This window comes from Pezoporus wallicus, unplaced genomic scaffold (genome assembly GCF_028554395.1).
Source record: "Pezoporus wallicus isolate ANWC-B61680 ecotype Strahan unplaced genomic scaffold, APGP_CSIRO_Pwel_v1 contig_3952, whole genome shotgun sequence".
Taxonomy (NCBI): domain Eukaryota; kingdom Metazoa; phylum Chordata; class Aves; order Psittaciformes; family Psittacidae; genus Pezoporus; species Pezoporus wallicus.
Genome location: NW_026635034.1, coordinates 10,639,840 through 10,665,244, shown reverse-complemented (window position 1 = coordinate 10,665,244; position 25,405 = coordinate 10,639,840). Strand labels below are relative to the sequence as shown.

The 25,405-nt window shown below is 38.8% G+C and overlaps 1 long non-coding RNA gene across 1 annotated transcript in view; it reads left to right on the top strand.

Annotated features, from left to right (window-relative positions):
• The window catches only part of LOC130593379 (uncharacterized), a 31,012-nt gene extending 8,129 nt beyond the window's left edge, over positions 1–22,883 (top strand). Inside the window, exons 2-4 of the long non-coding RNA XR_008970794.1 lie at positions 16,031–16,140; positions 19,715–19,867; positions 21,497–22,883. This is a non-coding gene — a long non-coding RNA (uncharacterized LOC130593379). The remainder of the gene's footprint in view (positions 1–16,030; positions 16,141–19,714; positions 19,868–21,496) is intronic.
• Positions 22,884–25,405: the final 2,522 nt, after the last annotated feature.

The window sequence follows — 25,405 nt, the reverse complement described above, 5'->3', positions numbered from 1 at the left end:
AAGATCATTAAATCAGGAAACTTTTTAAGCATAGACCAAGCTTAACAGATGTTTGCTGGCTTCTAATGAAATGAACTTGGCCCATTCCTATCTCCAGTTTCTGCGTGAAATTCATCATTCTATGAACTTGCAGTTTAGGGCATGTCCCTTAACACTTTTGTACACTATATCATGCAAAGGGGACTTTATGTTAACTTGGATTTGCAGGCTTGCCATGTGAATTGTCAAAAGAAATTCTGGCTCTGTGAGAGCAGACAAAATTAACTAGCCTTGCACATCAAGCAAGTCTCTGATAGAATAAATGATACTGCCCTAGGTCTGATGGTGGAAAATACTTCTGATGTGAGTCACGTAACAGGGGAACACAATCATAGGCCAAACCAAAAGGTTTGTCTCATAGAGCTTTACTTCCTTAAGTAGTAATTTGTATTAAGTAGTAATTTGAACAAACAGAAAACTAGGCCTCCCCAACCGTGAGGAGTACCCTAGCTGTTAAGATAAACAGTCATGTTTAATTCTCTATCACAGTATTTCTTGTGGGCAGTGTTTTCATTTCCAAAGGATAATCTAGAAGTGTCTCACTTAAACATCCCTTATACTGAGGTTCTTAAAACAGGAAGTTAAAAATGCAAAACTAATATTCTCAGTATGAGTTAAGACTTGAACGCAGAGTTCCTCTGATCACTAATTCTCTATTCACTGAGCTAATAGATAAAGCAGATAATACTTTTCCTCCTTTTTTGTTAGAAAAGGTTGACATAAATTTCTAACTCTAGGAGAGAGTTCAAAATGTATTTTGGAGATTTTCACATCTCTACAACTCATATTAAAGGACCGAATGTCAGAAACAGAACTCAAGACCCATCACCCTTTCTTCAGTCTTTGATAATGGCCAACTGGGTGTAACCTGTCAACTTTGGTCATTTCTGTGGTGGACCCTCTCACAACCAGACGTGGAAAGAGGCAATTGCACTTTCATTCTGGGTTGGAGATTCCACTACACAGCAAAGCAGCCACAGTACCAAAGCCTCTAACCTGTAACTACTTACAAAAATGAACCAACATTCTAAATTGAACCTGCCTTTACTGATTCACTTTTTAAAACACCCTTTACAATTTTAGAAAATCTTAGAAGCTCAGAAGAAGCAATTTTGCATTGTACAGTACTTGTATATTTCAAGCAGTGAAAGCTGTAAATGATGCACATGTTGGAATGACAATAAGATAAATGGAAGCTTTCATTGAAAAAATGCAAACCAGAAGACAGATAGCTTGTTTTGCTTTAGGCAAAGCATGAATGCAAACATTTTGAGAACTGGAGAAAACTCCCCTTTCCTTCTGTGGCCCCTCTGAGCCATTACATTAATTACTTGGAACTATTTACCTACTTCCCTTCATTTAGGCCCCAGGTGCAGACACTCTGTATACTGAAAATTATTTTCATTCTTTTCACTAAAGTGGAAAAACAATATATGGAAACACTCATCTTTTCCTTTCAGAAATCCAGGGCTGTGAGGAGAGATGGTATCATAATAATTATTTTGTGCTTGCCTGTTTTTTAACACCCCATAACAAAACATGAGAGTGGGGGTGGAGGGTCAGTGATGTTTCTTTTTCAGAGTACAGTGAAAATATTTGTTTAGTTTAGTTGCAATAGCAGGGGCAGCTGGCAACGTTTGCACTTCCATGTCTTCTAACACTTCATTGAAGAGACACCCCTGATCTTTGAAGAAAAGCAAATACCTGATTTTTCAAATGTGCTGACCTGTGCTTATACCATGCCTCTGAAAAACACCTTTAGTGATCAGAATGTTAGTGTGTGCTTAAAGTATGACCAGTCAGATCCAGACATGCACTTTCCCATATGGGAAGCTAGAGAATTAATGGAGGCATTAAATGTTTAGAAAATAAGCGATAAATCACATTAGAAAATAAAAATTAAAAAAATCACAGCAGAGGCTCAAAACCTAAATTTCTAAATTGGCAGCAAATAGGATCAGTCTCAATATCTATGATTCTTTCTGGCAGGATAACCATGTCTCAATGCTCTTGCTTAATTTCATGTCTAACTTCCTTCTGTGGGAAGAACAAATTAAACCTTTTCTTGTGCTCTTAGTAAGAGGTTCTTCTGCTTTTGATTATTTTGGAATAGAAACAACAGACTGTGGGACACTGGCTGTATAGATATCTTTAAATAATTATTAACAAAATCTATGGCTATTTACACAAAGTGTATTCAACTCCTCCCTTCCCAGTAAAGAATATCAGTCAATCCCAGGGTAGCCCAGGTCATCAAGGGGTGGCTACTGAGTCTGGCTCCCCCTGTCACAGCTGCCTGGCAGCAGGCCCACCCTCAGAAACAGCCAGCTGGCTCTGCTGTGCTTTTCAGCTTCCTGCAAGTTTGCATGTGGACCTGTGAAGCAGCTGAGTTTAGTTTGCCCGATGAGCTTATTTGTTGTCAACCCAGAGAGTACTCCCATTGCCATGACTGCCGATGATGCAGTCAGTTTGCACTTGGAGTTTTCAGCATGGCCACTCTGCTCTGTCATTTCTGCTGGCCTGTACTGGCTCTTCAAAAGACCAGATCTGTTTCACAGATTTTGTTAGTTTCAAGTCAGTTCAGCACTTCTCTGTTCTGATCCTACTGCTTGTCCAGATGCACAAGTTTATCTGCTAACTGCTGGCCCTTAGCAGAAATCAGACTATGAGAAAGACTAATCCTTCCTCTATTTTCTCTTTTATTCTAACTGCAGACTTGTGAAATGTTAGAAGCTACTAGGGTTACCCTTCATTTAGAAGATCTTGTTAGAGCATAGACACCTATGTTCATCCTTAATGAAATATATCAAACATTAGTCAGAAATATAACTCCCTTGTAGAACTGTGACCAATAATGCAAACAAACCCAACCTATTCTGTGTGCGTTTTCTGATGTCAAGAAAAGGTTGTGAGTAGCATCTGCCATAGGAACAAACCTTTGAATTCAAGGATTTTCAGAGGCAACCTTAAGAGTAATTCACTGTTAAGAGAGTACCCTCAAAGTAAAAAGATGATTTCGTGGAACATTTGTTTTTCTTTAAGCTAAAAATATGACGCATGCCCAAAATATGCAGAAACTCTTTCTGTTCCCAACTAATAATACAGTATGTTTTTTTTCTGGAAAAGCAAGTTATTTGTCCTAGCAAATCTAATAAGACGATATGTAATTAATTCAACTATTCAGTCATTAGATTAATTAATATCCTGTTGCATTTACTTACCTGGATGAGGGAAAGGGATATTTTGTAAAACCCTATATTGTTGTCTGTTTTATTGTATATTGCCTCCTTATATCAGTAGGACAACACTAAAAACAGTTGTAGTGATACTCATTGCTTTATGTGGCCTCATGATCTTAGTTACTTACAGTCTCAGCTCAGTAGCACAAGTTGTCACAAATCTGTCATATGAAAGGCTCTCCAAATTGTTTTTAATCACTCTCAACTTCTGGACTTCTTCTGTGATTGCAGTGTCGTTACTGAGATGTGAATTTGACTGAGGAAAAACGGTCCATTCACAGACTGCCATATTCGGGGGACGTGAATTTAAGACCTTGTCATGAGTCAGTGGTGGCCCTTCTAAGCTGGGTTACTGGTAAGTGGAAGAGGCTTCTCAGATTTAAACGATGTTTTTCACAGGCACAGGAAGAGACTTTTAGCTGTTTGAACAGCTATTTCTCTTCACTTCTGAAGAGTGTCAGCCTGGTGCAGTCATGCTTACTGGCTAGGTGATATAACAACTACTTATTCACATTAGCCATGGCCATCAACACAACAACATCAACACAAATTGCATGCTTCGTTATGAAGGCACTAATATATTTCGTTCCAATGCTCCTCCAAACCACACTAGAGTCATTCAGTATGAATTATTTTGTATTCATCTGGACTCAAATTAATCTGCTTTAATAGGTTCTTTGTTACCTTCCCAAATCTTGTTTCAGCTTTTCAGGAAGTTCTTCTATAAGCATAGCCCATGTCAGCAGTTAGCACCCTAAAATCTGCTGGCAGGTAAATTTATTATGACTGAAGCCTGGTCAGGATGGCATCTGAGCTCATGTCCAATTTATGTTGGCAGAAATACCCAGATACTTGAAGCTGCATAAGTACCTTCTTGAAATCGGGCCTCTATCACCTGTAAGGATGAGCAGCTGCTGAGTTGAAAATAACAAATCCTCTGATATGGAAATCTGTTTACAATACCTGCTCAACATCTAATACTCAACTAATTCTACCTATACTGCATTCACACATTCTGATTCTAATTCCTGTTAAATATGGTATCTAAAACTTGGTCAGGATCAGTATGGAAGTATATAAAGTAAATATATGTGGGAAAGAATTAATTTTAAATTGCAATGTGCTTGAGAGCTAGTGATTACACTAAGCATGAAATTTGCGTGATTCATGATTATTCCTGCTGTTTCTGATTTTTGCTTCAAATGGAATTGGGCTGATTGTGAAGCACATTAGTGAATTATTCTGTTTGTTTAAGAAGGAAGTTGTAATTTTTGAGGGATGTAGAGTGTTATCACTGTCATAGCATTTGGGGATAGGAAATAAAGAGCCTGAGAGATGCTTTCCCATAAATACAGTGTTCTTCAGGCACAAAGACTTGCAAAGGAAACAATTCCTTCTAATTAGGAAAGTAATTTTAAGCAGAAAAAGATGTAAAAGCTTAAGGACTGTTCTCAGAGATGTTTCTGAGAAGAATTAGGGCAATAGAGGATTATTGTTTTGTTAAGCCTTTGATTGAGATCTCAGACTTTCATCAGTTCTGTAGCAATGCAAGCGAGAGATCTAAGGCTCAAACATATCTCCAGAAAAGAGATCTTAGAGAAATAAAATAAAATAAAATTTAAAAAACCCAACCCAGACTAGGATTTAGCTTTGGGGTATTTATAACTCCCAGTTGAGAGCCAAGGGGAAGTTTTTCTGTCATCACCCTGTTACTTTTAAAAACAGAAGGGGAAAAAAATTTGCTTTTGATTTCTCAAAAAATAGTGTTAGTTATTTGAAAAATTCCAGACCAGAGCATGAAAGATCCTTGAGAGGAAAACTCTGGAGTATAATCAAGATTAAAGCCTTTAATGAAGGCAAAGCTTACTTGTCTGATCAGATCCTAGCATAATGGTCTAGCATGTGATATTATTCTGTGTAAGTTACATAACTTTTTGTTTAAGAGCATACTTTACCTTCAGCAGCACAAACAACATTTTTAACCTGTTCAGATCCTGGAGAAATGCGAAGAGATTTGAAGGAAAAAAAAAAGAATATCTGTTAGCAAAAGAAAATCAAACCTCTCTGTGACTTGTTTAAGATGAAAGCAAGACAGGAAACTAATAAAGAGGATCAGAGAACCTGGAAATAAATGTTGACAGGCTTGTGCACTGGCAGTTTAAAATCACATGCTATTAAGCATTAGCTTTCTGCTTAAGTGTTTACCCACAGATTGCCTTTTCCTAGTAAAGGCTAGAGATTACCCACAACTCATTTTGTTTGCAGGTTTTCTGAATGTGTGCGGGTACATCCTACCATTTATCAGCCACAATGCACTGAGGTCACAAGTCCCCTGCCTCATTAAAAGACAGTGAGCCAATTGAAAAACAACTCCCTTCTCCCTTGGCGCATCTGAACATATGCTGCAGGAGTAGTATGCTTAATTCTGAAACAGTCAGATCTGGGAAGAAGCTAAGCAGTTAGGCAAAAAGTAGGTAATAAAACTTTGGATTACAGAGTCATGTAGTTTTCCTGTTTTGACAATAGAATTCGTAGACTACAGTTTCAAGCTTTGTAGGGTTTCCTACACACTCAGAAATAAAGATTAAAAGTTACAATATTAAAAATTTTAGTGGAAAAATAAAAACAGAAGCATGACCCTACTCCAAGGTGGAAATGTCAGAGCTTCACAAAATCATCAACTGAATATAGAGTGCTGGTGTATTCAGCATACCTTGATGTAGGCGCGTTGGTATCATCAGGGTGTTTTCTGGTATCATCAGGGTGTTTCCTGGTATCATCAGGTGGTTTCCTGACTCTTTATATGTCTAATATAATGTGATCTAATACATCAAATTAAAGAATTGTTATGAGTTTCACAATACAGGCATGTAACAATTGCCATTCCACAACTTGGAGACATAGTCTGAATATGGCTGGTGCTAGCTAGTGTCAAGCCACCAGTCTCACCTTTTTATCTTAAGAAAACTGTCATCCTATATCACTTTTTCAGGATAGGAACAGTTATACTTTCCTATCCTGAAAGTTATACTTTCATTCAGCTTTAAAAAGGAAACAATCACTAAACATTTTATACTTGAATGCAGACCTTCAGAGTTTTGTTCAAAACAGTCTTCCAAAGAACACAGTAAAACCAGTATCTCTTGGTATGGCAATGGAGAAACTTTCATCAGCCCTGAGAATGCAAATATTCATTGCTTCTGCAGCCAAGTAAATGCTCTCTATTTTGTGGCACCATATATTCAATAAAAATAAAATTACTTTTGATTTTCTTTATTCCCCCAACCCCAGCAAGATGTTACATTCCCTGCTGCTTATTAAATTGATTTTGGTTAACCGGAAAACAGTAAAGTTAGCCAGCATGGAATGTGACTTCATTGCCAAATAAAAGGGCACTCTTCTACTGACTGCATCATGCCGTGGGCTTGTACTGATGTAAATAATGTAATAGGATGGATAGCCTCACTTGTCTGTGTGTTTAATGCTGTGAATTCAGGTTTTTGCATGAGGACAAGGCCAAAAGAGAATGTTTGAACAGTACTCCTTAAAACTAACTTTCCTTTCTGTGCCAGACATATAAGCTATTTACTTTTTTGTTACATTTTTAACTAACAAGCTGTAATGAGGATTTAGAAAGCTCCTTCTACATCTATTTGCGCAATGAAAGCATAACACCCTACAAGGAAGTGTTTCTACAGCTGGAAGAAGTGGGGAGAGGGAGGCAACACTGAGAATAAATTGATTTTTTTCTCTTCTTTTTCTCCCTCTTTACCAGCTGTACAGTGCTGGGATGGAAAGAGTGTGCCACGTTCAGTTACTTCCTTCCACAGCACACCAAGAAGCAGAATAACTGATTTTGTTGTCTAGTTCCAGAAACAGATGTGGTTTGAATTTCTGTGCACATGGGCATTGGTGCATTCACAGATGTATGTATATATACCCTGCTTATTTCCACATGCTCCTACTTGATTGAGAAGGCCTACCTGTAACTTTTTCAATCACCCACAGCCTGCAAGCAGTTCAAGCGCAGCTCCAGAGCCAGGGTTATGCTTTGTCACCAGGAGAAGGGCTGTGATAATGCATGATTAGTCCAAATCCCTGAGAAGCAAGACAGCTGGGACTACTAAACCTGGCATCACTGACTGCAGTGATCGAGTTGTGCACTGGGGTAGGGAGACACCTGGAAGCCATTTCCTGCTTGTGAACTTATCTCCCTCCCCCTTCCTTTCAAAGATAACTATATGCAATGTGGCTTTTGGCCACAGTGAGTTTTTTTGGATTTGTAACATCAGGAAAGTTTGCTTTAAAGGCACAGGTCTTTCCTTACATACGAAAACTTCAAAAGACAGTTTTTTCCTTCTGCTGTTTTGTTGTGTTTTTTTTTCTTCTCCTGATCCCTCAATTTCTCTCTTTGAGACGTTCTTCAAGTTTTTCAAACTCCAAAGAAGTCTTTGCAATTTCATCTTGAAACTGGTAAATGAATCTTAACAGACTAGAGACTGCTTAGGTACTGGCCTGAGCTTTCACACTGCCAATGCCAAAGCCACCGATTGTTGCTTTCTAACCATATCTCACTAATGCAGAACAGGTTACAATTTCTACAGCCCCTTCCCCACCCCTTAAATATTTGAAGTTTCCTTAGCTGTGCAAATTAAGCACATATTTTGCCAGTGAGAATGCCTTTGAGCAGCAACCCTTTTGTCAGTTTGGTTTCTCTTGGGCAGTGTGATTCTTACCAGGAGACATCTCCCGATTATTTCTTTTTTTGTTGTCTCTGGAAACATTTCATCTGACAGAATGTTCTCTCTGTTGCAGCTATTGGGTAAGGTGTTGGTCCCCTGAAATCAGCAGGAGCCAGCAAATTCTAATATGCCAGAAGTTTTCACCTCCTGTCCACTTAAGACTTGAAGCATGTAATGCTTTGTCAGTTTGAAAGTGCTCCATCCTTTTGATATTCTCTATGGAACTCTTTGTCTTAGAAAAACTAATAGCAGAGATAAAACACACTGGTATTTCTGACACAAGTTTATAAACAACCTCAAATTTTTTTTTTTTTTTTTTTTTTTTTTTGGCTAAGAGAAATTTCACTTTTCATAACTGAAGTCTAAAAGATTTTGAAAAAAAATTGAAAAAATAGAGAGATAGCCAAATGTTAGGAGGCCAATAAAAATGGTTTTGTGAAGTCTCATACAAAACTTCAAATATTTTTAAGGGTTTTGAAGAAGTTGCTTTTTACCTAAAGACATGTGTTTTAATGTACTGTTCATGAGTATTACGTTATCACACTTGCACACAACTACTGCAGTGCAGTAGTTGTAAGATTTTAATAATTGATTGTCATCTCTTAACCAGTGGTCTTGGCCTGTCCCACAGGGCCAGAGCAAGACAGCAGGGAAGGCTCAGGGATTAAGCCAAAGTCCAAATACCAGGCAAGCTTGTAGCAGCAAGGAAGGTCCGACATCAAGGCAGGCAGGCAGTCTGCAGGTCAGGGTCAGCCCAGGAATCATCAGGCAGCATCATAGTAACAGGCAGAATAGAGATGAAGCTGAGAGGTCAGCCCACCTCATAATCTGATCAGCAGGGTCTAGGGCCAAACACAAGCACAACTAAAACATAGCTCAGTCAGGGACTGAAGGCACAGGGCTGTTCTTAAATGAAGCTTCTGGGCTCATGGACAGGGTTGTGGGTAGAGGCCTCAGGTAAGGCTGGTCAGGACCATTAAATACTACTGATGCACTCAGGCCCCCTCACATAAGTTAGTAGAACATCCAGTCTCATCTTTTCAGGCATAAGCAAGAAAAGGGGAGAATTATGGTTGTGGTTTGACCTGTGCTGCATTTTCTGACCCCTGAGTGCCTGATTTCTCAACCACAATATTACAGTAATGCTGTGTCTACCCATAGTTTATATAAACACAGAGTATGTTAAACAACTGACTTATGATGTGATACTTTTTTTTCCACTGAATTTTAGACCATCTGTGTACTAAAAAATTTCTAGACTTGGAAAGAAGATCTGATCTATTCAGTCATTTCACTAAGTAGTTACAGCTACTCACAGTATTCTTCTGTATGTACTTTGATATTTATATTTCATTCTTTTTTTTTCATTTCAATTAAGCATCTGTTGGATCCCAAGGCTTAGTTGATACTTCTGTACTTCTGAAACGTCTTCTTTGCTCATCCTAAACCTCTAATATTGTCTGTTCATGTGCAGTTCAATGCAACCTTTTTTCCCCAAGGCTTAGAGTTGCTATAGTGGAGTTTCAGGTCACCTTATTTCTGAGGAACAATTTGGTCCATGTCTATTGATAAGCGATGTTTTCTTTTTCATCTTTCCTAGCTGAGGTAATACATGCTGCTATCTCATACTCTGAGACATAGAGCAGAATGTCAACAGCACTGCAGGTTACAACTGTAATAGGCAGTCTGTAGTTTTGGAATATCTCCTGATCAGTGTATGAAGTGTCCAGTTGGCTAACTGTATCCCCCACTCTATACTTACAAAATGTGTGATTCTCCTGTTGGCAGAGAGAAGTATATCAACTTCTACCAAGTTCTGACTCTGGAAATTTGGGCAGAAAGGAGCCATTTCAGTGTCTCACATGAAAGAATTTGAAGCAGAGAGCTTCAGTAGTTACTTCAGTGCAGTCATTTGCTTCCCTAATTCTGGCTGGCAGGGACTAGAACCAAAAGAGAAACAACAGGTTTTGTTCCAGGTGAAGAGTGAGTATTTAAGAAGTTAGAAGCACCTGTGCTGGGTCAAACCAAAAGCCCACCTACCCTAGCATCCTGTTTTAAACAGTGGTCCAGGATGGGTGCCTCGAGAAGGTGAGAAGGAAATGCTTTTCAGCTTTTCCTTGCAAAAAATATTTGCTCCACCCCTACTCAGAGAATCACTGTGGGCAGGACAACTGCATAAAAGCTAGTAATTAATGTTTTATGCAAGACAAAAAGGACCTGTATCTTGCTGATATAAACCAGCAGTGTTGTTTTCAGTGCCAGTTAATCTCTGCTGAGGATATCACCTAAAAATTTTACACAGAAATAGTCTAAATTTACACATGACTCCAGTAGCCATATCAGACTTCATAATCTGTCCACTTTTGATGTCTTCTCACAGATCATAGCACTGCTCTGTTTCTAGTCTGACACTTTGTTTTGATTTTAATAACCTAATGTGAATTACAATAGCAGGTGCATAGCAGCCCTTTTTTAGAATGAGTATTTGATGCTAATAGGCATATTTAGCCAAGACTTTGCTGAGCCATGGCTTTCATCTCAGCCCATACAATACATACATGATAAAAAATAATTAAGCCCGTAGCTTCTGGGCAAAGGATTTTAAAAAGCACGTATCAACACAAAAGTTACAAGTCAGTGAAGTTAGGGAAGATCATTAGGAAAAGAGGAGAGATTCAGTGTGGTCATTTGAATAATATCACTGTACACTATATTTCTAATAATAATGATGTCAAGATTGGAAAAACTGGACATGGTCTGATAATAGACTGATGCATTTAAAGGGAACCAACCACTACAGAGGATTTCTGCCCAGTGTAGAAGTGAAAGGAAAATGTAGACACAGGGACAAGCAAACTGCAGTTTACTTCTATTGGAAGATTGAGTGCTCACTGAACAAAAAGGTTAATGGAGGGATTACAAGAATTGGCTACAGGCAGCCAGTGGATTCAATTCCCCTAGATTGTTGGGACAGTGCAAAAGCTGAATCTTTGTCTCTAGTAATTGCTTTGTTCATTAGCCCCCTCCCCCTCAAAACAAACAGCAAACAAGACAAGCCATCCTGTCACACATACTCTTTCTATTACAAAGGTTCCACTTGTAAAAAAACACTCTTGTCTATTTCTGTGCTTTTTAACATTTTATCCTCTTACCAGGATGAAGGTCAACAGGACTCACAAATAAAACATTAGAATTTGTTTCACTAGCATACTAGTACTTTACTGGACACACATACTGTATCAGACTGTGATAGTGCAGGCTTCATATGTAACCTGAGCCCAATTTAAAATTCTGAAAAGCAGCTCGGTTGGACTCAGTAATCTTATAATCATTTATGTGCACTGTTTTCTGTGCAGCATAGATCTTTTTTTTTTTTTCCAATCTAAATGATTATGTGATTCTGTTATGCATTTCTGCTACAACAGGTTCAATGTATTATTTAGCTGCTCTTCCAGCTTCTGGGGCAAACCCTACAAGCTCCATATTTCTCTCATATGTAACCAAATAGCACAAGAGCATTCACCTCCAGAAGTTCAGCAGTGCTTTCGCTTCCCCCAGGCCTGCTGTGTAACTTTTTTCCCTACTCATTCACCAGTCTCATCATCATCAAGCTGCAGCTGAGGGACAGATGATAGAATGGATATAATTTGAGGCCTGGTAAACTGCCTCTAATCCCACCTTTTCCTCTTGTTACTCATTTTTGTATGGTGCCTGAAATGCAGCCAGTCACCAGTACTAGCTACTTCAGAGATTAGTAGTCAAGTTCCTAATTCTTTCTTCAGTTTGTTCCTTTCTGCAGCCCTAAGGATCCTCCCACAGAACCATTACAGTTAGACAAGCAAAGCAGTCTGATAGACAGGACATGCAGAGGAGCACATGTAGAGGGTCTTAAGTCACTGGGACCTCTTTCTGGAGAGTGAGCCCAGCATGGGAAGTTGTGCTCTTTAGATTGGGTCCAGCAGTGCAGACATTCTTGATGTGGCAAGACTGCAAATGGCAAATTGTCAGCCTACTGCTTCAGAGATCCTTTATGATGGAGAAGTTTTCCAGAGATTAGTCAGATGTCTGTTAATTTTCGTACCTCTCAGAAAACCAGGTCAATAAAAGAAGGAATGATTTAGTGTCTAGGAATGGAGAAGGGTGTCAGTTAACACTTTATCAAGTATAATTCTACCATGGGAAGAATATATAGAAGTATTTTTGTTATTGTCTTAAATTAACCAACACATAATATAGTCTTTCCATGGCTTCAGTACTTGAGCAACATTTCATGTCTCTCAATCAAGAGAATCTGCACTTTCTGATAGGAAACACCAGCCCACATGACAGAATGAGAGGGGCTTCTAGAAGTTGCTTATTAAATTCTACATTTTTAAAATATTGTTGGACTTAGTGTTAGAGGTATAATTGCATGCATTCTCAGCAAGGAAACTGAATTGCTTAAGTGAACACTTCCTCCAGAGTTTTCTTCTTTGGCAATAAGATGGCTTAATGTAGTTTCAGTTTGGATGAAGCTGTTAATAGGCTACATTCTTCAGCAGCATCTATTGCTGTAGTAAGTTACTAACACATACTGCGTATGTATTTTATATGGGTACATTACTACGTATTTGAAATCGGTGAGCTTAAACTGTGCAGCATAATTAGAGGAATGAACCTCACATTGCTTTGTCAAAACATTCTTTAATTTCTGGATTTTAGGATTATTGGATTAAAAGATTAGATGGGATGCCTAGAAATCTCAAATCGGAGCATCTAGTAAAGTAATGCTTCTCATGAATCAGTGGTACAGTGTATCTGTAAACCACACAGACTATAAGTTGCTGTAGTAATTGTTCAAAGGTATTTCAATACTAGGACAACGGGATACTGCGTTTGCTCTGACCTCCCCCTTTTTCTAACACATTTTTTAATTTTAAGAATTTAGTAACTTTTCTTCATTATAATCAACTGGCAACTGTAGTCACTCTGAGCTTGGTGTGTGAATCACTAAACTTCCTTGCCTATATGTTACTAGAGGATTCCTGACACTGACCAGACATTGCATGGAATTCACCTTGCAGTTTATGTTTATTAGTTACATTATGATCACCAAGTACAGCTACAATTAGTGGCTGTCTCACAAGACATACTTTGTTGTCAAAGAATTCTGCCTTGGTTAAACAGTGTCTCTGAGTCCCAGAAAACATGGTGGACTACAGGCCCTTCTCTTTTTCTCAGTGCAATAGCAGATTCACTGCCAGGTAAGAGTCTTCACACATGGCACACAGAAAGTTGTTCTGTCATTCTATTGTGTCTCACTTCCACAGGAGACTTAGTACTTCAATCCTAGAGGTTTCTGTGAAAAAGATTTCTCTCACTGCTGTCCTGCCCTTGCTTGGTCCAGCATATTGTATACCACACATATAGCAATGGAACACACAAGAAAGATTTTCTATATAGTGTATGTATCTGTGTGTATGAGTAGAGAAGTGATGGCACAATGATAAATATACTATCAAACAAGGAAACTTTGGGACCTGGTTCAAATCCCTCTGAAGAAAAATGCTATGAACTTTATCATGTCAATATTTGAACAGAAATGTTTGGTAAATTCTGCCAGGGATTCTGAACCTATAGGTTTAGAGTCCAGATGTTTCGAATGGGATGGTTAATGTAATAGTACTATGTTACTCTTTCCTGACATGGTTTTGTAAGTATTAGGAAGATGACTTTTAATTAGTGTATTAAAGAGTTTCAAAATTACTAATACTCTGTCATCAAGTTTTGTGAAGCAAACAGAAGAGGAGTTCTGTTCACAAGCAATATGGAGACAGCTGTGCTAGCCATATTCCCAAGCCATTAACAGAATAGTTGTCAGCACTTCAAAGCACCATATTCCCATATCATTTAGTATTTGCACTGCTAAAATGACAGCATCCAAAACAAAAACCAAAATGCTGAAGCATTGCAATATGATGAAGATCATGACTGTCTGAACAGAAAGGTCATTATGGGAAGGTGCAAATCATATTTTTATTTTCTGGGGTATAGAAAATCAAGCTGCTTTGGTATAATTTTGGCATCTTTTAAAATCAAATGGTGTTTTTGTCACTGATTTCCACAAGGCCAGAACTGTGCATTTTGGGCCTGACAGTCTTGTCAGGATTTAACATACCTGAACTAGCAGAATTATACGTAGTGACAGCTTTCATATTTTCAAACTGAAGCTGTAGGAATAGAAAAATAACAGCTTGTCATTTCTTTCTTTGTTGGCAGAGCTTTATCAAAAATACTTTTTTTTCACTAAATTCCCAGTATTTCAAAAATTTCTGCCTGAAGTAGAACAGAAATCTTCAACTTCCTTAAACATAGTGAGCTGTGTTTCTCTTTAACCCAGGGGCTGATACAAAATGATGATACTATTGGGTAGCATAAAATAAGGAAATGAATAGCTTAACAGATGTTCAATGGGATACATTTCTTTTCTCTTTTGTGAGTGCCTGCTCACTACTGTTGAACAGAAAGTATCTGCAACTGCTCCTTGGATGCCTAAACTGAAAAGTCAGTCTGACTAAGTCTTGTCTAAAGAGTCACAGCAGGGGAGTCTCTATCACTGACAAGAAAGGGAGCTCTAAAGTAGGACAGGCTTTTTGCCAGCATGGCCGCTCAACCTGCTGGCAGGGATTGCAGTCTTCAGGTTGTTTCCCCTCGTTTTACACCAGTGTAACTATACTGTCTTTAAAGAGTATAATGGGTACCAATTTAAGCCTGATCAGAGTACAGCCTTTCTTTAACTACATATCCTCCTAAACCACTTATTTCTATGAGACATCACAGCAAAACTCTTATACAAAAAGCTAGAACACATAGCCTGTAAATAGGATCAGAATTGGATATGAATCACTTCCCACCCCCACCAACAGCCGGTGCCCTTAAGTAGAACTATAAAGCGGAGGCCTTGAAATCAGGAGAAATATCTGGCCTGTTCTGAATTGCTGTCATGGGTGATACTAGCCCCAAAGAGCATGGCACCAACCACACGATTTGGGGGTCAGTAGAACCACCGCTAACTTTCTGTCTGTCAATCAATCCTTTTTGTGTGCCACTAGTTCTAAAAACCCAGTTGGCTTTTTTAGCTTCTTTGCCTTTTAAAAGACATACAAGATAGTTCTGAAGGTTTTTCTGTTCTCAGAGATTTACAGGAAGAGAGAAATGTGTAGAAGGTTATAGTGTGTGAATCCTGCCATTTAGATTGTAGAAATATTTTTGTAATCAAAAATATCCTTGCCAGAAACAGTTCTTTGGTATTTAGAAATCCTTTGCTAAACAAAGTAAAAATGAATGATAAACAAAATCAAGTTTCCTTTGAGCCTGATGTTCTTGCAGCTGCACTCCACTTTTAAGAGAAACTCATTAGCAATTAATTCAGAATGACACTGGCAAGCAGTCCCCAGACTTTAATTAATATCTTTTTGACAAGCTCATAATCTTTCTAGTTAATAGTCTCTCTTAAATTAGTTTAACTCTGATTTCACTTACCATTGTTAGTAATTGTCATCAAATCTAGGGTACTTTACAGAACATTTTCATTTAAGATACTTCTAAAAAGAGAATTTATAGTTGCATTTTACAGAGTAGAACCCACAATTGACGAAGGTCACCCTCAATCCACAGGCAGAGCTGGAAAGAAAAATCTAGGTTCCTGAATACCCTTCCATTGTTCAATTGATTATGCACGGTGCTGTCTCCTGTCTCAGTATCTTGCAAAGAAAGGGTTAAATTCTGATTCCAAGTTACATAACTGATTCTTTTCCTTTATGCCAGTATCAAGATCTTAGACAGTTACAGTACAATATTTTAACTATAATACAGTGAATTATTGTCTGTAAATGTTACTTCAATAATATAAATATCAGTATAGGACAATCTAGAGGTCAAGTTTTCATTTAAAATTGTGCTCTCAATATATGTGTCTTATATGTGCCCTTAAAGCTTTGTGTCAGTTTTGCCTGTATGTCTCAAATACAGAACTGACCTACATGACAACTTTATGCAGCCACACTACTGTGTTCTGCAGAATAAGAGAGAATACTGTGAATTGGAAAAGATGTTGAGACAAAATCTCCTTTGACCTCTGGGTAAGTTAACAACTTTTACATAAATATTATGAAACATGCTATATGTGTGCCTCTTGCATATGTGTATTATGAGGGAAAAAAATATTTACTCACCTGAAACCATTTTTTATGTAGATGATGTAGTGAAGTAATTTTTGATATGTAAGGTCACATCGGTGTTTCTACTTTGCCTACAAATTAAACTGAGAGGTGCACAAGTTACTGTCAGGCTTTGAGTCTGATAAGTTTTTTCAGGATTTAGAAAACTCCAGCTACTGTAGTGTAAGTCTTAAACTGATTACATCTACAAAGAAATTATATCTTTTCATTTTAAAGCTAATTAATGCCTAGTATCCAACAGACAATTGTAAGAAATATCTGTCTAAGCATTGGATGACTCTACTGTAACGCACTGCCAGGGAAGATGGATGTAGGGTAATTTTTGAAGGTAAGTTTTGCTAAGTGAGGATATAAGAAGTTTTAATTTGGTGATTCACAGGGATGACTTGTAATTTTTACTTCTCATGTAAGATGAAGAATGAGGTAAAATGGGGTATGAAAAAAAACAAGATTTGCTTATTAGTCTCCTCTGTCTCCTCCATCTTACGTAAATGTAAAAGCCTAATTTAAAATTCTGTCTCATTAGCAAAAACTAAGATAATCAAGATGGCTGAGAAAGGCCAGGGATGTTACGCAACTTCATAGGGATCCTGAGACCAGAACACATTTCACAATCTCTAGAAGTCATGAGCAGTCTGTCTGCGCTCCAGAGTATTTGTCTAGGACATGTAAAACTGAAAATAACATGATCCAATCGCCTTCTAGAACAGTTTTAGAGTTTTAGTAGCAGTAGGCATCAATTTGTACCATGAGCTTAGAATGCTAACTTTACACAAAGGAGTTATTTTAGGTTGCTTCTTTGTCTTTGTTTTTTCCTCAAGTCAACACTGTGGGAGGGGGGGAGGCAACAAAAGGAGCCCTAAAAAACAAGACAGGTATTAGTTAGTGAGGAGAGGTGCAAAAACATGTTTTAAACCAGTAGGATATTCCTCAGCTGAATTTCTACAGTTTTTTCTCAAGTGCCTGCTGCCTATGTCAGTATCAGCATGCTGAACTAGAGGCCTTATTGCTGTGACAGTTCCTGTGTTTCTGTGGCAATGATCATTCCGTTCCAGAAGCCACAAATTAGAAAATGGTTTCTCACAGTGAAAGACCAAACGAAACACAACATGATCTTCCTCCTTTCTCATGCATGTTAACTGTAAAAAGTTTCTTTGTCTGGAATGTGGCTCTGATTACATTTCTCAATCCAAAAATAAACATGGTGCAAAAGGAAAGGATATAGGGAGGGGGGGGAAATGCTGTCAATGGGCCACCCTCAGGAAAACCTCACAAGATCTACTCTCTGTCTGTGCAAGCCATGGAAGAGCTAAGGAAGTGATCCCAGCTTGGTGGTCTTATTTTTAATTAAAACAAATGAGGCTCTTTCAGCTGCTGCAGATAAATATTTGATGAAAAGAGACAGGGACAGATGTCAAAAAAATGTAGTAAATAAAGAATAAGACCAGAAGAGCAAATGTTACAACAGCATTTTATATATATTAAAGAAAAAAAAAAAAACCAAAAAACAAAACAAACCCAACTTTACAGATTTCTGTCAAAAGCCTAATTTTACTAAGATGATTCCAAAAGTGGGAAGACTAATTCTTCATACTCTTTCTGACAAAGTAGAATGAAAATACAAATGCATATAGATAAAGAAACATTTTTAAGTCAACATGCTGCACATTATGTGCTTTAAACAAGGCTTCAGAGTCATATCCATACTTCCATAAGAGTTGATATTAGTTTGACTAGTAGTTTTGCTCCAAAATACACGTTAAGGATGCACAGTGAGAAGGTGCCTAGCAACATATATTAGCAACAATCTTGTTGCAGTAATTTGTCATAACATTCATAAGTCTTGTCCTTTGTGAATGGTTCATTTCAAAAAGTAAACAAGATGACCTGCCAAGGTCCTTTCCCCCTTCAATTACTCTGTGACTTGATAGCACTGGGTCTGGATTTAGCTCACCTTTTAGCAAATTCAGTTATAGGTTCTGTGAAAAAAAAAACAATTATTTAATGTAAGTAACTTAAAAATAGGTCATAAAAGAAAGACGAGTCATGAAATAGAGGAAGAATCTCAGTAGATTCTCAGCTCTTTCAAGATGAATCTTTATTGTTAGCATTATATTGGTGTTGCCTGCTAGTTTAAGGTCTGATGTTGCCATTCCTGCATAAAATGTATATTTCCATTGACTCCAATGTGGATTATACATCTGAATATAAAAAAAAAATTTTAAGAGTAGACCTTACAAAACTGCACAGTGAGTGAACCACAGAAGTTTAATGGAAGTATTTAATGTGACACCAATATTTAAAAATAGCACTGTGATTCAGGTCACCAGGAGCAGGATAAATTTGTATAATCCAAATTCTGAAAATAGAGTTATGAATTAATGTAGTTCTGAAATACGTACCTGACTCTGAAGATGTTTAAGAAGAAAAAGTGAGAAGTTGATTGACTGCAGTGCTTAAGGATCTACATGGAGATACTATAGAGCTATGGAGTCCAACAGTAGGCACAGGTAAAAGCAGAGAAGCATCTGGTGACGTAGAACATAAGTTAAACAAATTCAGATGAGAGATGAAGAACAAATTTTAAACACTGAGGAAAAGTAACCGTGGATTGCAGTGAACTTTCCATATTTGGAGGTAAATAAATCAACCTACAATTGTAATGACTAGGTATATATCACATGGAAATCAAACTTGTGCATACAGCAGACTTTCTGATAAAGTTCTAAGTATAACTCCATTTAAGTCAATTACAAACCCCAGCAGCTTTGGATAGATGTTGAGTGAGGCTGAAGGTGAGAATCAACTCTGAGAACAATCAACTTAATACCCAGTAAGGACAGAAAAATGTGATTCTTTATGAGTGGTGCCTGGGTTAGGAATTCACAAAGAATGAGTTGCAAGGATCTCTGAACACTTTAAGGGACCCTTGCAGAGGATGATGACATTCGGCAAGGTCAGAATTCCCCCAGTTAGCATGGCATTACCATACCCAGCTGAGAATTTACATGGAACCTGACAGCAGCTACCCTCTTTATTTAGTCTCAGGCTATCTATGGGCTGTCAACATATGATGCAGACAAACTGTTGTACAAACACAGAATTTATGGGCTGATAAAGCAATAAATAAAACATGTAGGCAGAGGGGCCAGCTTTACTTCTCTTTTCTAAACAAGTGTAAGGACTACAAAATGTACAATGCCAAATCTATGGCATGTCCAGTGCAATACATGAGAGAGGCAGGGAATTGGTACATATGCTACTTCTGTATGTCTCAAGCTGGCTGCAGGTAGAATATGATTCAGCATCAGATCAACAGAGTGCCTGCACTAGATTCACATGTAGCAGTTGTAGATAAACACTCAAAATACCCACACACAAGTTCTGTGCTGCTGGAGCTATGTCCAAGCAGTATTGTCATTTACACAGGCAGAAATTGAGCACTTTTCTAAGAAACTTCCTTTCTATTTTTCAGCATGCAGAGGAAATAGACCAGAGATGTGTTTGGTGTTCCTAATCATGAGTGATGTGCTATGTAGAGATCCACTTCTGGATCTACATGGACTTCTGTGCCCAGTGAAATACAGGCAGAGAAAAAACAAATTTCTTCAATTCCTTGTTAAAAAAGGTAATGAGAAGGCCCCAGAATAATAATCACTCCTTCTTCTCCTTTACAGATGAGATTAAGGCAGACAGAAATTAAAGGACTCACCAAGACTTTGCCACACAGTCAGGATTTAAACTCAGAACTTCAGAATCCAACCCCAGTGCCTGAACCACACATTCCTTTGCTTTTCTGTATTCCCCTACAGTCTTAGGCCATGTGGCCACTATTGATGAAATGAAAAACAGGTGCAGATCCATGAACAGATGGGAGCCCAGCCCTGGCTGATCTCTGGAGGATAATACAGTGTTGTTTTCCGGCAAAGGACTCCAGAGAACCACAGAGGCAGCCCTAAAAGTGAAGCTGCTCTGCCTCACACTAAATATCTCCACCAGCCCAGCAAGAGGGAGTTTTGAGGCATGGTCTGTTTGTCAGCAAGGACACTGCCTTACTGACCTCTCAGGCTGGCAGTATTGACATCTCTGGTTTTCAGGCATTCCTATAAAGGTTGTAGAAGACTAATTGCAATCCCATTCTTTGCAGTAACAGCAGCCAATGTTTCTAAGTTGCTGAAACATAAAATTTCTTCCCTTGAGTAGACAATTTTGGAATGTCTAAGCCTCAAAAAATGCCATTAGTCATACGCAGAATCTTTCTCTGGGAAAATTGGTAGTGGTATGAGACAAATCAGTCAGGTAAGATGAATAATATATTTGTTCTGGATCTGTAAGGATAGATCTACTTTTCATTTCCAGTTCATGGAGAGCTGATGGCTTACTCCACAATATGTGGTTAAGCAAAGAATTTGGACTGCTTTCTCACTGGGAGAGAGATGGTAGGTAACTAGTAGGGTAATTGCCTGATCCTTAGTGCAGGATGGAGTGCCAGGATGCAAAGTACTTCCCTGGCTTATGTGACCCACAGTTATAGTCCCTGCAATGGTACAAGACACATTTTCTCTCCATGTGTCACCTGAAACATCAGCTGGAAGTATTAGAGAAGACATTGTGATCCTCAGTTTCCTCAGATCCACAGAGCACGTATCAAACCCAAGAGGATAACACATGCAAGAGGACGGTATGTTTCATGGAATCATAGGATAGTTTGGGTTAGAAAGGACCTTTAAAGATCATCTAGTCCAATCCCCCTGCAGTTTGCAGGGATATGTTTAAGTAGATCAGGTTGCTCACAGCCCCATCCAACCTGGACTTGAACACTGCCAGCAGTGGAGCACCCACAGCTTCTCTGGGCAACCAGTGCCAGTATTTCTTCAGCGTGCATGTCCACTTGTGCCAAGAAAATCTAATAAGACCTGATTGCTTCCTTAGATTCTATTTAAATTGGGGCCACAAAACCTGATTTGCAACAGTAGGCCAAGGCCACACTGCTAACAACATGTATTCTGCTCATGCTAAACAGTATATCAAATTGTTTGGGAAAATCTATTTTATCCCAGTTTTAAGCAGGTTTTGAAGGAAAGCATTCTCCACAGATGACACTAATAGAATTTAGCAGCAAAGACCACCCAGGACACTGGGAATTTCAAACTGTTTGGCCTCAGTTTCTCTGATTCATTCTTCTCAGCTTCATGTGTGCTCTTTGAGAGACAAAAAATAGCATTTCCTTAATTTTGAACTTCGATTTCTCTTCCAGCCGAACATTCGTGAAAGCAGCTGGTCCCAGAGGTGGAACATTCCAAACCCTGTTTGGAGCCAAGTGAATACGTTATGGAGTCAGTTGTGACACCACTTTATAGAGAACAGACAATGAGTTTTGGATCTCGTAAGTACCTTTTATCCCTGCAAATAAGTTCCCTTCCCCCATTCTTTTGGAAACATCTCAGTCTGTATTGGAAACAGAGGATGTAATTTATTTTTATCGCCTTCCCTGTCAAACTGGCCAACTGCCACAGGGTTCTGCTTTCAGATGTAGCAAGAGGCAGGAGAATCACAGTGACAAACCATTCATTTCAGTGGCTCCTCCTGTTTCCTTATCTTATTTAGAGGCTACCTACTGTGCTCCCTTATCACTCTTTCTAATCCTGCAAAACTTCTCTGCAACTTCGCCCCTCCACAGAAAAAGCTGACCTGTTTAGACCTCTCTGCTTCTCTACTCCTGTTCCCTTCCTCAGAGAGCAAGTTGCTTCTTCCTTTGTTACTTTAGAACTCCTTTTTCAATTCCTATCTTAGTCACTCTCTCCTTTTCCTAGTTCATTATATTGCATTAAATTTCCTAGCTGAATGCACATACAGCTGTGTGGCTTCCTTTGGGTATGCTTAATTTCTCACTGTCCAGCCTGCCCTTTGATGTCTGCTGAAGAAGGATACATCTTCTTTTCCATCTTTTCACATGTGCCTATTAATTACTCTCTTCAGAGAGACTGTTTACTGACTATCTCTCTGTTTACAGTTGAATACAGCTAAACATTTGGTCTTCACAGTTCTCCTTCTTATACACCACCCACCCAGTTTCTTCCCAATTGTTGCAGAATAGATGTCTCCAAATCACTTTATAAAGTCACAGATGCATTGTACTTGCATTCCCACACCCAGCCTCCTGCTCTCAAACACTGTTTTTGCTTCAGTTACAGAGATGTAAAGAAAGATTTTGTATTGGTAAATTTGTCTCTAGTTCTCTAATTAAAAAGAAGCAGTGAGGCTTAACATTTTGACCTTTCTGTTGCACGTATTCCTACCTTGGGCACTGTAGAGAACCCTGAAAGCTCTGTAAGCATCAGACTTCTGACCTGTGAAGAAATAATACGAACTCAGTATCAAGTACAGAAGAATGCCCACTGAAGTTAGGAGGGTTATCCTATGCATAAATTGTGCATATGTCTTTGTGCGACCAGGAACCTTGGGTAGGGGGAATTTTAATATGCTGGGGAAGGATAAAAATTATTCTAGCAAATGTGCAGAAGAGAAGAATTATATGGTTATAATACAGCAATTGAGATCTAAGATGAAAATTCCTTCAGATGTCCTCATTCCATACGGAGCTTAAAATATTACAAAATAATATGAAATAAATGTAAAACAAATGTGGACTAAATTATGTTTTTTCCAAAGAAGAGATTATTGTCAATCACAGAACCATAAAATGGTTTGTGTCAGAAGGGACTTTAGAGCTCATGTAGCTACAACCCCCTGCCATGGGGCAGGGACACCTTCCACTAGACCAGGTTGCTCCAAGCCCCATCCATCCTGGCCTTGAACACTGCCAGGGATGGGGCAGCCACAGCTTCTCTGGGCAACCTGTGCCAGCACCTCATGGAGAAGAATCTCATCCTATCTAACCTAAATCTACCCTCTTCTTGTTTAAAGCCATTACCCCTTGTCCTATCAGGAATGCTCCTTTAACTGAAAATTGCCTAAAAAATCTATCAGTTTAATAAGCATATGTTCAGTATAGACTTATTAGATTTGGGTTGAATGAGGCTTCCCATGTAGTAACTCCCTCAAGGTGAGTGTAATGCTGCATGCCAGAACTGAGAAGGACAACTTGCTCTCTGTTCTCCTGCCCCCGCTGCTCTCTTCTGCATTCTGAGGAGGGTCAACTGCTGCTGTACCTAAATGAAGCAGCCCCAACACTGGGCCTGGAAGGAACAGAAGCCAGCATGCTTCAGGCTGGAAGGGAAGGACTGGACCTAGAGCTGGAAGCCTGAAGGGATAAATCCTCAATGATGGCCAAGCAGCCAGGCAAGAAGAGGCACAGGTAAGGGAGGCAGAAGTGTCTCTGACATTTACTTATGGATGCTGGAAGGAACCTTGCATTGTTGAATCTCACCAATGATCTTCACACTGGAGCAGTAAATGGGCATCACAATAACCATGTTACTAGTTAAATAGCAGAGGCATGTACCTGGAAATGACAAATTTTAAGCTTGCTTATAACTGATACAGTGTGGAGACCATATCTTATGCTACAGAAGCTGGGGGTAGGGCAAGGGCAGGGACAAGGGAGGAAAGAAGTCCAGGAAGACCCATGGAAGCACGTACAGACAGCTCAGTTTACGTGGCCTGCTAGTCAAAAAGTCAACAGTTACAGAAATGTAGAATTGACTGGCGTGTGGCTGTGGTTATTTTCCATCAGTTGTCATGGATATGCAAAATAGCCACACCAGAAAAATAGACAGCGAAGCTTAACAGACACATACCATTTTTGGTTTCATTCACACTCTTTTCCCTGATACCCCTGATATTCCTTTAAATGCAGAATCTGTATTTATATCCAAAAAACTTTTATAAAGAGAGCTTTATTGACACATTTGTTATACTTCTATATAACATGATAATGACAACCAGCTGGCTACGGCTAATGACAGGCACTAATTCATATTGGGTTACTACCTTCATGTTCTGCAGGCTGTCACTTTCTTCCCGCCATTTTTAGCATTCTTGCCCTCTTGTACTTGCATTTTATGATGCTCATGTTTACTATTCTTGCATGCTAGGAAAAGAATGAGCATTTTAAAAGCTTTATGTTTAATTACACTTGCAGCTATTACTTAGTCACATAAACAAATTAAATGGACATTTAATTAAATGTTACCCTTTTAAAGGGTAAACTGGAAGCAGAGCCTATTGACTGAACACTGATATTGCGTGCATTTATCTTAATTAGTCAGGTAGTGTTAGGGATTAACGTACTTTAGCTGTTATATCCATAATCAAATGCATTAGCATTTATGTCTTTGTAGCATACAGAATATCAGTTGTGAGCTCTCTCCTGCTGGGTAATGTACAAACAGAACTTGAAGTGTATCTGAAAGACCCCCTTCCTAAGTCACCTTTAAAGGAAAATACTGCAATAGCCTCTCCAGCTTTTGCAGGTGTGAACTGACCATTCTGATGACAATTCAAACCCTGATCCAAAAATATCCCCCACCTTATCATTTTGTATTTATATACAGGAGAATTCTCTCCTATGGAGAGAGTTTTCAGTGTTTTGAGATGGGGATTTTTAATCCATAGAATCATAGAATAGTTAGGGCTGAAAAGGACCTGAAGATCACCAAGCTCCAACCCCCCTGCCATGGGCAGGGATGCCTGGCACTAAACCACGTCACCCAAGGCTTTATTCAGCCTGGCCTTGAACACTGCCAGGGATGGAGCATTCACAACTTCTTTGGGCAACCCATTCCAGTGTGTCACCACCCTCACGGTAAAGAATTTCTTCCTTATACCTAATCTAAACTTCCCCTGTTTAAGTTTGAACCCGTTACCCCTCGTCCTACAGTCCCTAATTCCATTCTAGCACACTGAGATTCTAGTCTGAGTGAAGGATGGTGCTACAGTAAATATCAAGCCCAAATGCCTCAAAGACCTCATCTGATTTTGTAAGCAGTTATTTCAGAGGTCAGAGAAAATCATTTGGGAGTAGTCTGGAGCACTGAATCTGGTTGTACAGCAAACAATGGGCTATTTAGTGTCTTTCCAACAAACACACAAACTAGGGCTACCGATTAATTCTGCTTCTGTGATAAGCTAATGCTTCTGATCATCTCATTTATGGATTAAAATGCAAAGTAATGAATACTCCTCAGATACCTCGTTCTACAGA